We start from the raw sequence: 12,267 nt of genomic DNA on the forward strand, positions 1-12,267 counted from the left end.
GTAGCTGTGTGACTGAGCACGCTGCTGCACAGATCTGGCCCGGAGCCCGATCCCGAGATCGCGGCAGCTCTGGGCAAACAGACGTTTTGCAATGCCGTCAGCAAAACATTCAGCCTTTGTTTGCAGCGCTCCGTGCCTCTGGTCGACCCCCGGCGCTGCCGGCTCCTACCTCGCAGGCCTGGGGCTCCGTGACACCCATTCACACACAGGGCGGTGACAGGTTGCCCAAGGAGGCTGTGGATGCCCCATCCCTGGAGGCATTCAAGGCCAGGCTGGATGTGGCTCTGGGCAGCCTGGTCTGGTGGTTGCCGACCCTGCACATAGCAGGGGGGTTGAAACTTGATGATCATTGTGGTCCTTTTCAACCCAGGCCATTCTATGATTCTATGATGAGTCTCTGAAGCAGACCCCAGCATTTTTTAATCTCTCAAAGCTGTCTTTGATGTAGAGGCAAATTCTGCCAAACCGTTTTCTATCACATATTTGGAATTAAAGTAAAATGATGGAGTGGTTTGGTGGGTACCCCTGAAAGTACACATCTAGGGGAGAAAGGCTTCTTCCTGTGATTGGCATTGCCACAGAGCCAATCCCAAGCTGTGGTGCAGCAGCAAAGTGGGGGAATTCCACAATTCTGAACTTTACACTTCTGTAAAGTATAAAATTGAAGGCTGAAAAGCTTCACAGGTGGCTACAGGTGGACAGATCTTGCAACCAAATACAGAAAATACTGAGGATGGTACTGAAAGCACCAATGTGGCTCAAAGCACTGATTCTGCACAGTTTTAGTGTTAAATCTGCTCTAGGGAGGCCTCATTGCAGCCTTCCAGTACTTGAAAGGAATTTACAAACAGGAAGGGGACTGACTTTTTACCCAGGTACACAGTGATAGGACAAGGGGGAATGGATTTAAACTGAAAGAGGGGAGACTTGGGTTATATGTTAGGAAGAAATTCCTCACTCAGAAGGTGGTGAGGCACTGGCACAGCTGCCCAGAGAAGCTGTGGGTGCCCCATTCCTGGAGGTGCTCAAGGCCAGATTGGATGGGGTCCTGGGCTGCTGAGCTGGGGGGTGGCAGCTGGATGATCTTTGAGGTCCCTTCCAAGCAAAGCCATTTTTTCTTGATTTTTTTCTTTCCCAAATACCACCACCTGTCTGAGCTGCAGGTTTACTCTGTGGAGCAAAGGGCTGTTCTGCTTCTGAAGGCTTTGCTGCTATGCTAAATTACCTGGAGATATACAAGTGTCACAGCTCCATGCACACAGACTCGGCAGTACACTGCTCAGTTTCTCCAGAAGTGAAGTGTGCTTTATAGCTACTTGCACTTCATAAAATGCTCAGCAGAAGCATGGGAAAAAAGAATGTGATACTGGCAAGGAAGGTTCCATTTGGTGAGCTAATAAAACAAACGGATGAAGAGCATGGTTTTAATTCCCACAGGCTACTTTCTCACTCCTGGCCAAAACATAACAGAGAGACACAGAATGGGCTCCCCCTGCTACACAGACAGAGGGCTGGCTTGGGCTCAGGAAAGCTGTTGAAAAACAAAGTCATTACCTGAAAAGTTGAAATGCAAGAAGATGCCTGGCCCTAAGAAACCTTCCTGGATGTTAGATGAAGTGTTATGCCCTTCAGTGAATTTGTTAACATCCTTGGAAGAACAAAATAAAGGGCAGCACTGAGCAGTCTGAAGTGCTTTTCTGTTTCCCCACAGTGGCTGACTGCCCTGCCTGGACATTCATGAGGAAACCTGTTCACACACACAGAGGAGACTCAACAGATGCAGATTTTTCTCTACTGTCATCCCAGGGACATTTTCTCCCACCAAACAGCCAACTCTACAGCAGAGTTCTACCACGTTCTTTGCTTTCTGCATCAGGATAGATGAGGGCAGGGACATGTCAGAACAAGCATGCACAAAGGGAAGAGGAAGTCGTGCAGCTGCCACAAACAAATAAGAGTGTTCTTAAAAGCTCACCCATAGACCCTGGGTCCACAAGCTCTGCTCAGGCCCAGGTATGTCCCTGCGGCAACATCTCAGCACCCTTCTCTGCTTCGTCCTCACAGTGCTTGCACATTTATTTCCAAATTGCAAGTCTCCTAGATCAAGAAATGGACAGAACCAAGCCACGTGCTGATCTGTAAATCGCTATGCAGCTGCACACTGAGAGGGCTTCCCTTTCAAGGCTACCCTGCGTGACCTGGGCAGTGTCAGGAGGCATATAGCTGGGCACTGGCACAAGGCTTGCTTGGGGACTGACAAGTGTGGCACCCCGTGCAGCTGGGGACATGGGACAGACCTATGGACAGTTTGCATAACTTGAGCTCATGAGCCATTCTTCAGTATGTTTGACCACGTATGTATGCAAGTATACAGAGATCCAGTGGAATGCTCATGAAGGAAAAAAACCAACATTTTTTTTTTAAACATGAAAATACAGATCATAGAAAGGCCTGGGTTGAAAAGGACCACAATGATCATCGAGTTTCAACTCACTGTTATGCGCAGGGTCACCAACCACCAGACCAGGCTCCTGAGAGCCATATTCAGCCCGGCCTTGAATGCCTCCAGGGATGGGGCATCCAACCTCCTTAGGCAACCTGTTCCAGTGATACCAAGTTTCCTTTGAAACAAAGCCCATATGATAGATATGCTTATGAAGTCATCTCAAGCAAACAACACCTAAAGCAGGGAAACTTACATAAAGCTTTCATAAAAGTTGCTTGTGTAAAAGGATGGCGTTCAGCATCTGTGCTCGCTAGGTTAAGACATCAGAAATGCAGCCTTTCCTTATCGCCACAGCAAAAGAAACGCAGAAATGAAGCTAAAAGGAGTCAGTTAAATGTGAGAAGCCTCATGCTGCATACATGTCTTCACTTACCCTCTGTCACTTGGGAGTGGTGCCATTTCAGCCTAACAGTGTCTTTTGGAGTAAAGTTCAGCACAAACAGATGACTCTGAAGAACTGGCAAGCCAGCATCTTACATTCTTTCCATACAAAAGCTATCCAAGCAGGAGCACTTAAATGCCTGTTGCTGCAATGCCCCAGATATCACATCAGTATCTCCGAAGATGATCAGATGATTCTTCCCCTCAAAGACTTAGAAATAAAAACAGGTGATTTTGTACTCTGAGGTACTTGATTTAGTTCACAGAATCACAGAATGGCCAGGGTTGGAAGGGACCTCAAGGATCATGAATCTCCAGCCCCCTGCCACATGCAGGGCCACCAACCTCCCCATTTAATACTAGACCAGGCTGCCCAGGGCCCTATCCAATCTGGCCTTGAACACCTCTAGGGTGTTCTTAGAAATGCATTTCTCTCTATAGTATTTTTTCACACGGCAGTGCTCGCTTTGGCAAGATGCTGTGAGTTCAGCAGCATGGATCTAAATGCCAGCATTTGAGGCCGAGTGCCCTTGAGCCCCGTGCTGTCTGGAGGCTGCGGATGGTGCTGTGACCCACACACAGCTGCGCCTGCTGAAGGGTCACTGCTCCCTATGGGGACTCTTCCCCTAAGAGCTCCTGCTGGGAGCAGGACGCAGTGCTGCATTCGATCCATGCAAGCCATCCGGTATTTGTTAGCGGAGATTTGGTTCCGTTTGTTTCTGTTTTATTACTCTTATTTCTACAATTGTTTCAGCTCAATCTGACTAGTGGAGGTTAGGCACTCCTAACCACAAAAAACCATCCTGGGGGACAGTGACTGCTAGCAGAGCAGCAGGAATAAAAGCATGGGGGCAACGATCTCTTCAGCCATAAGAGCCAGAGCAGCCCCACCTAAGCGGGCGCCCCGATGAGCTCACCAGGTGCTTCAGCTGTGACTAAGCAGTCCCACACCAGCAGCTGTGAACCTTTCCTGGTGGATTCTTCTCATTCCTGCCTGTCCACAGCCACTGCCCTTTTCATAACAAACTTCTCACCTCCTCTATCCCTTTGTTATTCACTTATTTCTAAAATAGCAAAAATGTTTCTCATGATAACAACAGGGGTGGTGCAGCAATTAAACCATTAATTACAGTGATGAAAGAATTTAAATTAAATAGAAGAATATCTCATTCCATCAACGGGTCAAGAAAAAATTACCAGAATTTCAAAGCATTCCTTTTTATATAATCTTAACAATCTGATCTGTCAGTCTTCAAAAAGTGTACTCTATTATTAGGATCAGTACATAACTCCAGGGAGGAGGGTAAACCATATGTGATAGATATACCTAAGTCTAAATTCTTGTTCTGTGTGTCAAAAGGAACCAGCTCTGAGGAATGGAACCGCACCTGGCACTCGTACAGCAGGGACAAAAACAAGTTGTTTAGGAGGAAAAAGGACTGAAAATGGGCCACATTGTGAGGTAAGTACAGAGCCGCACATAGAAGTGTTCCATCTCATAGGCTTTAGGACTGCAAAGCTGGCTATGACTAAAACTGCTACAATATTAAGAGATGATATTGTCTCTTCTTGTAACCATATGCCTCTTTGAAATGCAATTTTTTTCTGTTTATAGCTCTTACTCACATGCTGCTCACTACTTACAAGTCAATATCTTCAGTTCTGGAGGGCAAATTACGTGCTACTAATCAAGGGGTTTTGAGTAATTACAAATGAGGCAATTCCTAGCCCACTGCAGCCCCCCAAAGATGCAGCCTCTTTTCTCTCAGAGCTGGAAGAGGCTGTAAGGCTCAGTCTTGTCATGTCTGAGCTGCTCTCACATCTGTCTGACTTCAACTCGCCAGGCTCCAGCAACTCCAGTGGCTTTATCTGTCCTCTGACCTATCTGGTTGGTCACTTAGCTTGTTCTGCATTTGCTTAATATTGCTACAGCTCTCATCTCTAAACCACGTTGTTTTGTTTTTTTCCTCCCCCTCAAACTCTGCTCAAATTTAACCGCCCCTTCTGCAATTATTAGGTAGCAGAAGTATGAGGTTTAATTTATGGGGCTACAAGAAGTAGAGATCTTGAGATTATTCACGCTTTGGCAAAGACAAAAACAGATTTATGATTTCTAAGACTACTCCAAATAGGCAGATTAAAGCTTAATAGATTGAAAGAATGCCTGACTAGATTATTCTTTTTTTGTGAATGTATACAGCTCCTCTGATGCTGATAAATAGCAACTGAGCTACAGGAGTTGTTTGTCTGGCTTGCTGTGAATATTCCATGTCAGAAATGTGGGTTCTTCTACTGACAAGGGCTTGTGCATTACAAAGGAATACTCTGGTTAACATCCCACCCCTCAGACACGTCTCTCCCATATGGAAAGTCTGTGTTAATTGGTTTCAGAACCGACCTTGCTAACTCACTGATAACTTCTGATCTTCCAGTGGATGGAGACTGCAAGGAGAAGGGATCAGTTGTCCAGCAGATTGCCATTCTCTGGGAAATGGAGTATCTGCAGGCTGCCAACCACCCTGCACTCTCTCTCAGGAGTAAATAAACATTGAGATTTAAACAGCCCCACATACACACTTTACCTAAGTTTAAGAGTATATTTGGAGTTTATACAATTTTCCTTTTCTTAAATGAAATGCATAGCTGTCCAGCACTGGTTTAGCCTACAGATGTCTCTGGTCTCCCCAGACTATCTGGCCAGGCCACAGAAACACCCATGGCTCTTCACACACTTGGAGCTGGGATTCATTTTGTTCTTTCTCAGGCACTTTCTCCCTGAGATGAAGAATGTAAGGAGACAAACACCCTTTCTCGGTTGAGTGAAAATTCACCCTTGGGAGCTGTCTGTATCTCCAAGTCCTTATAATTGTTTCAATTAAGAGCAAGGAGATAATGCAATACCTTATTTCAATACCTTATTTGCTACACTATTTGGAATGCTGTCAGACTGTTCTTCACCACTGTTTGTGTGAAGATGCTGCTGAAATGCCTGTCCTACATGGATGGAAGTTGCCTTATCACTCTTGGCAATCTACTGCAAACAAAACCTTTCACACAGTGCAAATGTGCCCCTTCAAAGCAAGAGGAGGCCAGCTGAATCATCTCTATATGAATTTGTTTCCTATTTCTTTAGAACTGCATCTGACCCCCAACAAAGCCTCATAAGAAAATGGAAAAGAAAACAGGGAAACACAGCTTACTAATAGCTTCTCACAGGAATCAGACACAGTGGCTGATTGCTGGGGAAGCACTGGGGAAATAAACAACAAACTTTAGGAGTACTGGAGCGTTAACCTGGCTTATTGGAATTGAGTGCAACCAAAGCAACACAAAGCTGCAAGGTTGTGAAGTTACAGTGAGCATGCAGGAGATGCTGTGACAGTGTCCTATGAAGAAGTTGCTGCAAAAACCTGCAGCACGTACAGGTATACAACCCAGTTGTTGTTCTCCTCACTGGATATCATCTTTGCCCTTGTTGGGGCACAGGTGTGGATCTGGAAAATTGCTTGGAACTCTGAAATGAGGCTCATACCTGACTGTTTTGATGTTAAAGTACAACAAACAAAAAGCTTACTTCTGCAGAGCCTTCGCAAAAGAACAAGCAGAACTGCAGTTGGAAAATGCTTTGTTACAGTTAGAATTGAATTAACCCTTAAACTCACATATATCCACAGTACAGCCAAAACCTAAGTGATTTTCCTTTTTTAAATAAATTTGGTGTTTTTCCTAAGAAAATAAAAATGACGAGAACAGAATGCAGTGAAAGAATGTCGCATCACCTAACACACTTCTGGATCCTCGGCTATTTTTCTAGAGTTTGATTGTTAAAGTAAGATAAAGTCAAATGAAACAGTACAAAACAAATATGGGAAGTACTCCTAGAGATTCAGGGACTCTTAAATCAGTAAGAGCAGTTTGGGGAATTGTTTTGTGGCTTTCAGACACTTTGCACTTTCAGGCACGTGTCTTAATACACCTCAGATCAGTTATTAATACACCTCAATCAGTTATTTTGTTTTCAGTTTCCCCATCTAGCTGTGAGCCAAATAATATGTGGTATTTGTCTAACTTTGTGAGCTTGGGAAAACTATCAGACCTTTATTAGGAAAAAGATCCCTATGCCTGTAAAGCTGTATTCTCCTAGCATCCTGTGACCTATCTTGATGTTGTAAGGTTCTAAGTTCCTCGAGACCGATTGATTCTATCTCTATATTTAATATACATAGCCAAGAACAGTAATACCATAGCATTTATCAACTCCTTTAGAACATTATCTTGGCAAAAAAGGGCAAAATGAAATAACATAATCCTAGAAGACTATCCCACATCATTTATCTAATTACCACAGTTAAAAAAAACAGATCATCCTCCACCCATGATTTCTCCAGGTCCCTGTGGGCCCAGCAGGGAGCTGCCCCCTGAGGACCATCCCTGCCCTGCTCTCATCAGAAGTGGCAACTCTGAAGAACCCCAGGGTGGGCACAGAAGGCTTCCAAACACTATTGAGGAGCGCTTTGTTATAGCGTGCCTCTGTTTAGCACAGCAATGCTTCAATATCTCTGTAGATCCTGGAGTTCTGTGGAGCTTGGAGCTTGCCCAGGGTGCCCAAGACAACCCAGCCTGTCACTGAGCTGCATGCAGAACCACTTCTTTGCTCTCCTATATACACTGCCACCTCAGTCCTCTTCTACTGGCCACAGAGAACTACAGAATCACAAAGTATCCCGAGTTGAAAGGGACTCACGTGGCTCCTTAAGTCTAACTGCCAGCTTTCACACAGGACCGCTCAAAAATGAACCCACATCTCCAAACCATTCTCCAGATCCTCCTTGAACTCCGGCACTCGGGGCTGGGCCCACTGCCCCGTGCATCTCGTTCCATGCCCACCGCCCTGTGGTGCTTTATGCCCCTCTTACACCGAGGCACCCAACCCACACCCAGCACTGGAGATGAGGCCACACAGAGCAGAGCAGAGCAGGGCAGGACAAGCCCTCTCCTCCCCCAGTGGCAGTGCCTGGCTGGTGCCCCCAGGGTACAGTCGGCCCTTTGGGCTGCCGAAGCACACTGCTGCCTCATGTTCTACTTGTCCTCAGCCAGAACCCTCACAAACAATGCCTTCAGGTCCCTGCAGGACAGTCCTAAAATCACGGCAAGCTGGTACTTGTAGTGGAGCTGCTTGGGATCTCAGCAAAGCCACAGACTTTGCTAAGCTTTGCAGTGCTCCCCGCAATGATGGCATTTAAACATTGGAGCTGCTAGTTCCTTCACCCACTTACCTTCTCCAATACGTATTTACTATTGGAACTAAGTTAAAACAGTCTTGAAACCAATTCTCACACACTTTCTGTTCAAACACAGTGAAGTGTCTTTATTTGTGGTTGTTTTTTAGTTTAGGGTTTGTTTTTTTTTTTTAATAAATTAACCACATATTGGAACTTAGCTATAAAACCACTGTTTGTTAACAGTCATCATTTTAAAATAACCACATGCTATATTGTAAGAGAAAAGGCCACCTACCACTGTTGGACCACCCTGGCTAGTTACTGTACAGCATTTTAAACGATATACTTCACAAGTCTTAAAGGCCAGCACTGTATGTGTAGCCCCTCAGACTCAAGTGTGCTGCAACCACACAAAGTGCATACAGCAGACATACCACAAAAGACACAACATTCTTAGGTTTTGGTAGTAGAACCAACATTTTTGCAAACTATCGTTAAAGCATTATAGCATTTTCAACTGTCAGAGGGATTACGGCACAATTACAAGTAAATAAATCCAAATGCCCACACACAATAGTAAGCACATACAAATTTTACTAAGAGTATTAAAATGGGGATGGTGTCCTTCAAGATGGGCTCCGGTGTTTATAGTTGACATTCGAGCTTATAGATCTGGTATACAAAATACAAAGCAATAGCATTCAAACACCTCCTCATGTTGTCAGTAAAGCTACAAATCTATGCCGGCCCTATTTCTCCACAGAGTGACATCTGCCAGTGTGTAACTACTCAGCAGGGCTTCCAAGGCAGCAAGACAGCACGGCAAATGAAAACTTGGACAGGCCTGGACCAAGCTTGCACTGCCAGTGAAGATGCAGCCATGTTCACTGAAGTCTATACCCTAAACTACTAGCAACAAATCTGGTTTGTTTGCTGACATGCCTGTATTACTAACAACAGCAGAGAAGATTTCTCATGATTGGGGTGTATTTATCATCTTGCTGAGAATTTCTCCTCATGGGATAAACTACCACAAAAATCATTAACTTCTTTATTCCAGAAAACGAGCTGGCCCTAAGTATTTGCAATTACTCATGTAAATGTATTTTCTCTTTTAGAAGATAAACTTTATAAGAGTTGCAAATTTGACTTCAAAAACGTAGACATAACTATCACACTCTTCTGAAGTGGGAATGGCTGAGCCTAACCCAGATTAGGACAGCAGCCACCAAAGGCTAGAGACTGACTCCTAGAGCTGTGGCTAATAGGGAATTGCTTGGCCAACTTAGTTAGAATTAGAATTGTGAGGGATCACTGCATGGTGGTTAAAGCAAGACTGAGCTGAGTCCAGGAGAAATCACTTGGGTGGACTTAGACGTGGGACTCTCAGAGAAACCAGAGTCAGGGGCCTGCATTGAAATTCGAACTGGCAATGACTGACAGGTCAAGCATCAGGCTTGGGATAAAGTGAGAACTCCCGAGGATAGTTAGAAACCTGGCTAGATTTCAGCTTGAGCTTGTATGAAGTCATTTTGCTAAGGCAAAGTGTTTGCCTGCAGCCAGCAGGTGAGGTTCAGAGCTTGTCCCACCAGGAACCGCAAAGGTAGGAAGGTTCCTACCTCTGCGGTTCATCTGTGACAAATGAGAGAGTCCCTAAGGCATAGTTCTGGCCAGGACAGTTAACATTAAAGAGCAACAACTTCTTGTTAGCAGCCATGCACCCATTTGATTGTCATACCATGACTTCTGACCAGCAGCGAACTAGGTCTGAGTTGAACTGGTGATTTGACATGTTTAAAAAATAAAACTATTGTGTGTGATGTTGCTGAATGTTGTTTCCCAGAGGCTGATTCTCTGCTCCGTAAGAATAAATATACAAAGACCCACATCTCCTGAGTTCATATTGCAATATGATCTATATTCTTGCTTTTCTTTCACATGCAAGGGCCATGTTTTCCACAGTAAATTCCTCTCAGGGCTATGGAAGCCTAATACAGCATTACACACCTACACAGGCATTTTCTTAATGGTTGTCTTGCATTAGTTCTTTTCTTGAAATATAATCAAGACAGTACTGGGAGGAAATGTTATATACCAGGGCCACTTGAGACTTCAGGTTGTTTCTGGCAGTACACTGTCCTGGTTCAAAGAAAGGTCTCATACAAGCCATGAAAATTCATTGTCTGACCACATCTGAGCTGACCTGAACAGGAAAGAAAGATATCCCCTACATAAACTTGTACAGCAAATATATTAGGAGTGATGGACTTTGCCCTATTTCACGTAGATCAATTGGACAGTCTCCATATCTGTGAACCTTTCTTAAAAGTAGCTTCTCTAAGTGACAGAGGGAAGAAGAAACAAGCCAGGGGCAATCTGCTTCCTAAGAAGAGACTCAACATAAAGTCACTGGATAGAGGCATTGTGTTTCTGGATGGGGATGGAGGCACAGCCCAGGCAGCCAAGAAAACACGATGTAGATCAACAATCTTTGGGAACACGGAAGCCACAAGAAGTAACTCCACTGCACGCAGAACACACCCGGCTCACTGGGCACAGCCTATACATCCTGGTATCACATGTACAGTAGGTCTGTGTGTGACACACAATCACAGAACAACTCAAGTTGGAAGGGATTCATGAGTTCAGCTCCTGGCTCCACGCACGACCTCCCAAAACTCAGACCGTATGTGTGAGAGTTTTGTTCAGACCACTGCCCTGGGCAGCCTGTTCCAACCACACCCTGGTGAAGAAACTTTTCCCAACACTCAACCTGACTCTCCCCTGTCACAGCTCCATGTTGTTCCCTCGGGTTCTGTCAGTCACCAGAGAGAGATGATCAGTGCCGTTCCTTTGTGAGGAAGCCATAGGCCTGGGTGTATGCACACAGCAGTCATTTCAGAGCCTTGCTAATGAACTACCAGAAGCCACAAGTGATCCCATTCCTTTTTCTCTGGTCTATACAATCCTCCAGGAGGGGAGGAGAAAGCAGGGGCAGAAGGGACAGGAATGTATGTGGGTTATGTCAGTCCTATTTATGGGGTCCTAAGACCAGACCAACTTTCTGTGAGGGCACTCGCTAGTGAAAAAAAACAACACGACCGTCTGCTCTGCCTTATAACAAGACAGACGCTCTCATAAAACAAAACATACATTTAGATTTTTGGCTCAGTGTTCTTGCCTCTGAATTGTTGCTGTATATATCAACAAATGATCCTTTGTTTTAAGAAAGCCTTACTGGCCACAAGTTTCCCAAGAGAGGAACGCTACAATCCTCAAGCACAGACAAGCCTGCCTGGCAATAAGCAACCAGCATGTATGGGATAGATGGCAGGAGTCCAGGTCTGACTACAGAAGAATCACAAGATTCCTCTCTAAGAGAAGGCGAGTTGAGAAGGCATCTGGGTACAGGAATGACAGAAAGGTGCAGGCTCCAGTCATGCTACAGCCCTGCTATTCCACTGCTCTGCATGTCAGCTTTTTGACATTTATGCTGCTCTTAAAAAAGAACAGCCACAAACAAGTCACCATGCAAAACTTTTAGAAAAAAGTATGCCAGTAAGGAACAGCACATGCAAAGGCATTCAAGCCAATCTTCAAGCAATCACCTTCATGCTGTGAGTTACCGACCCACAGTTCTCAGCTAAGAACAGCTGCAGACAAGCCTCAGCACCTAGGGCATGGGCAGGACCACAGCCCATTGAAAAGTCAGGGATATTACCAGGAGTGCAGGAGAAACAGAAGTCTGAAGTTGGCAAGCAAATGCCTCCTGTACTCCTTTTTTTATGTTTTCTTTGTCAAACAGTGCAGTATCATTAGATGTTTATTTGCATTTACTGTTCTATTTTGATCGTCATCAAATTTGCAGAAATACAGCTGCCATGTACTTTTCCCATATGCATTATACAAGCCTCTTTCACTAAAAACACAGTTTTTCTCCTTTCCTCACAAAAACATGAGGGTCTGCTATTCCAAGATTCTACTGTGAACTTGCTGATCACACCAACCTTTACCCTGTGTTGTTGTTCCCAGTTGTCTCATGGGCAAAGGGAGTGGGCAGCTGCTCACGGAGTTTGTAGCCAACAGTGTGTTGTGAAAGGATCATGGAGTCAACAAAACAGAAGATTTAAGTGAGCTGCCAGGAGAAACAGAGCATAT

General features: G+C 44.9%; 1 protein-coding gene across 2 annotated transcripts in view; it reads right to left on the reverse strand.

The window, feature by feature from the left end:
* The window catches only part of SESN1 (sestrin 1), a 73,554-nt gene that overhangs the window by 13,194 nt on the left and 48,093 nt on the right, over positions 1–12,267 (reverse strand). The window lies entirely within an intron of this gene.

The sequence above is a fragment of the Centrocercus urophasianus genome, unplaced genomic scaffold (genome assembly GCF_019232065.1).
Source record: "Centrocercus urophasianus isolate 14NV4802_14NV808 unplaced genomic scaffold, USGS_Curo_1.0 seq_10, whole genome shotgun sequence".
Taxonomy (NCBI): Eukaryota; Metazoa; Chordata; class Aves; order Galliformes; family Phasianidae; genus Centrocercus; species Centrocercus urophasianus.